Below are 4,276 nucleotides of genomic sequence, written 5' to 3'. Positions count from 1 at the left end.
AAGCTACTTTGAGTACGCTAATGTACTTTGAGCATGTTCTATCTCTCCTCTTAGGATTCATTTGAACACTACACCCATTTGATAATTTCCATTTAGTAAATCTGAGTTTACCTGGATTCCATTTAGATAAAGTGCATTTCTGATCGTCAAAACTATTTTAAGTCTGCGTTCATGTTATTAAATATCAATATTTTCTTCATAAAATCAAAATGTAATTTTGTTCACAAGCTAATCAATTGAAAGGTTTTTTTTCAGATTCAGAAAATTTAAAAACAAATATGGCCAACTTTTATTACACCCATTTTTAAGAGTTAAAATCTAAAATAATTAGGTTTGATTTTTGAATATCTAAATCATACATCTTAAAATTACTTATTGAAGGTAAAAGTCATTTATATATTCATCATAAATATATTCATCATAAAACTTGAAGGTACAAGTAATTTATATATTCATGTAAAACCATTTATTTTAGTATCAAAACTAATTACACAAATATAAAACTTATTAGCCCGCTAAAGTAGAGCAATCAGTAATACCAGGCTCCATTATCACCCAAATTTATAAACTTTTGTGGGATAAAAGCGACAAACAAGCAGACACTCTTCTTGACCACAATTCCTCTTTGCTGCCTTAAATGACCATTTCAATTGGCTTACCCTGTAAACAGGTGAAAATGTTGCAGAAAAAATTATGCTGTAAGGGCATGGCAAGATGTAGAGTTAAACATTAAACAATGTTAACTAAGAGTTGAAGCTTTCATTTATCCAAATTTTATTTTGCTTTGTTGAACAATTTACAAAACCAGTGATTAGGGGTCCCAAAAATCTTCCAAACATGTGCTTCCGAGCAACAGGGCAGAACGCCATGACTGCTGAGTGACTGGCAGAAATCCGGTACTAGATTTGTAAGGCAATGGAAACTAACGTTACTGAGAAAAATCCGTCCAACAAATATGGGTTGGTATATTGTATATTTTGTATATTAACATTAATATTCAGTACAGTTTTATCTTTAAATTACTGACAAGACTAATAGAAACAAATTTACGTTACATAGTTTTATAAAAAAAAAACTGATGTGAAATATATAATTATGTTGCCTATCTTTAAACTATTGACAAATAAGACTTAGAAAATAAATTTTACTTTACTAAAAACTGAGGTGAAATACAAAAAAATATGTTTCCTATTAGTTTTTAAAGCAATTCAATACCATAAAGTTACCTAATTTTTTGTCCAAGTTTTAAAATTATCCAAGTTCATCCAAGTTTACATTTTCAATTCAAAACAAGAAAATTTTACTGCTGCTGAAAAAGGAATTTAAAATAAAATTTCAAAATAACTACGGTACCTCAAATTAAATAACTTCAGCTTAATCTACTTAAGCTTGAGTAAACTTTCTTAAAAAACTTCAAAGTAAAAATGAGCAGTTACATTACTTTTTAAAATCTTTGAAAGCCTTAATGAAGGTACGTTAATCTCCAATAATAGCTCGACTAATGCATTTACCACCTGAAAAGAAAAATAATGATTAGTAGTTTGAACCTCCCACGCACCTGCCCATAGGTCAAAAGACCTAGGGCAGAGAGCATGTCCCTACAGGGGCACCGCCCCTGTAGGGGTGGAGAAAAAAAAATTGGTTTACATTGTTCATGCGAAATGTTTCACCTCAGTTTTAATAAACCAACCTTGGAGTCTCTAGTATTCCATTTTTACTCTTGTACAAATACAGAAGTTACCCTGGGCTCAGGATTTCTTAAAAGTGTCATCTCAAAGATGAGTTTGATTAGTTAGCCTGGCTCCATAAAGCTTGGATTCACTGTCACCTGGAAGTAGTTTCAATTGATTACAATAGCATCTTGGCCAAATACTTCATGCTATAACATTGCTTATAATATAGAATAAAGCTTAAGGCAAGACGTGCTCAAAAGTCACCCAGAGTAGTGACAATATCAAAGAATAGAATACTAACCTCCACGGAACGTTAGAAGTATCCAGTAGGAAACAAATTCCAGTACGTTGTACTAAGAAAAATCTGGAAATAACCGACCCTGAAAGATTTAATACATTAATACATGACCATGGGCTATTTAAAGACGTTGAGAATCCTTCAGTGTTCCAATTATATGGCAACTGAAGTTTAGGAATACCTATTAAATACAGTTAAAATACCAGACAAGTATTCATGAATGACAACGTTGTGGCAAGTAAATAATGGATGAAGGTGGCTAGGTTTCCCTGGCATAGTTAGAAGCAGCACAAAAGTATTATTAAACCAAATAAATACTGAAATAACGAAATATAACTTGCACACCAAATTAAGTACCGTATAAGCAAAATTATGAAAAACTAATATCAAAAAATCAAATTAAGTATTTGCGTAAAACAGCATTTAAGACAATATGAATTCATACTTAACGTCAGCTGAGACCACTAGAACTTCCACGTCATTGCCACAACTCCACGTAGACACCATCTCAAGTTCCGCCCACGTAATATGAAAGACTTGATACATCAAACCAAAGTTCCCCCGCCAACGTAACCAAGTAGACGTCCGTGAAACGTCCAGTTCCGTCGTTAAACAACCGAGAGACGACTCGACCGCTGCGTTTAAACCGAAGAGATAAATGCCCAGCGTACGGTTTGTTTTCACTGAAGTTAGTTCTTGCTGACGTCACCATCAAGGATAATCAAGGTCGCTATTTTCAGACAAGGATCATTTACAAGGGAGACAAAAGCGACCTCTGTTTTTGGTTACAGTAAAACTGGATAGACTGATGCTTAGCTCCGAGTATTTGCTTATTTATTTTAATATTTTCTTTGATAAAATTGAAACCTAAGGGAAAATATTCAATTACGGAAAAAATAATGAAAACTTTCGGTGCATGAGCATTTATGAAAACTATTGTGTTTAAAGTTCTTTATAGAGCTTAATATACCAAAGAAATGGGCGTTTTTTTTTACATCGTCATTCTCTTTATTCTTTCTTTCTTACTTACAGTATGCTTCTTATAGGTCCCATTCTCCCGAAGTAGTTCTGTGGGAGCCACAAATTCATTTGACATAAAAACGTCAGCAGAGAAATTCGAAGAATCATACCAAGCACTCTGTATCAATTGTCAAATTCACCCTGTTATGTTTTTAGTCCCCCTGATATCAGTGGGAGTTTACTGTACAATCTGGGGCTGAAAATAAGAAGGCTCTAAAATCAAAATTTGAAGAGCAACTTTTCCCACGTAACTTGAAACCATCTGTAGTTAGTCTTCTGTTGACTCAATATGGCACCCTCCCCCCCCAAAATAAAAAGCATTCCCACCCGTTTTACTTCATGAGGCTGTGTTCAGCCAAAAGCGTCCAAACTCTCTTAATGACAGGAATGAACAGTGCTTCAAGGGACCACTTTCCACTACCATCTAAAAAAAAACTACTACAAAAGCTGCCTTGCAATCGACACAAAACAATACTGGTTTAATATTCAACTCATATGTCATAGTGTTAAAAAAAAAGTTTGTCAAGAATAATGGAATAGATAAAACAGACGAGACCGGGGTATACGGCAAAAACCTTAATGGGAGTTTCTTAAAAAATTGAACATATCTTTGCATCCACATTAGGAAATCGTAATTCCAGAACACGTCCTTGTTATGCATAGGATAATTACTCTGCTGAAGACTTCCAAAACGTCACTAGAGCATAGAACCCGCAGGAGGGTAATGCCGCCAGTGTACCTCACGCGGCGCACTGTAGACGTTATTTAAGGTTCTTTGCAGCGTCCCTTCGGTCCCTAGCTGCAGCCAGCCCCCTTTCACTCCTTTTTACTAAACCTCTCTCATCTTACTTTCCACCTTCTAACAATTATTTAACCATTATTTTCAGAGCCGAATTACCTCATAAGTCCCAGCCTTTCAGTTCTTCGTTGGACGAGTCGGTAGAGTTGTCACCTAGCACTCGCTAGGTCCGAGTTCCAGTCTCCGGCCGGTTAATGAAGAAGTAGAGGAATTTATTTCTGGTGAAAGAAATTCATTTCTCGCTATAATGTGGTTCGGATTCCACAATAAGCTGTAGGTCCCGTTGCTAGGTAACCAATTGGTTCTTAGCCACGTAAAATAAGTCTAATCCTTCGGGCCAGCCCTAGGAGAGCTGTTAATCGGCTCAGTGGTCTGGTTAAACTAAGATATACTTAACTTTTTTAACTTAGCCTTTGGCCTAAATTTTATATTTCAATTTTAAATAGAGCATATAGGGTATATCAAGTGGCTTTCATTTGCCTTTGT

At 35.1% G+C, this 4,276-nt stretch overlaps 1 long non-coding RNA gene across 1 annotated transcript; it reads right to left on the bottom strand.

Annotated features, from left to right (window-relative positions):
- Nucleotides 1-499: 499 nt before the first annotated feature.
- Nucleotides 500-2,617, bottom strand: LOC136837004 (uncharacterized). Its single transcript, XR_010852520.1, has 3 exons — nt 2,417-2,617; nt 1,691-1,828; nt 500-660 (listed from the first exon to the last, which is right to left on the bottom strand). It is a non-coding gene; the product is annotated as an uncharacterized lncRNA (long non-coding RNA).
- Nucleotides 2,618-4,276: the final 1,659 nt, after the last annotated feature.

Source organism: Macrobrachium rosenbergii, chromosome 57 (assembly GCF_040412425.1).
Source record: "Macrobrachium rosenbergii isolate ZJJX-2024 chromosome 57, ASM4041242v1, whole genome shotgun sequence".
NCBI lineage: Eukaryota > Metazoa > Arthropoda > Malacostraca > Decapoda > Palaemonidae > Macrobrachium > Macrobrachium rosenbergii.
This window is presented reverse-complemented; position numbering and strand designations above follow the sequence as displayed.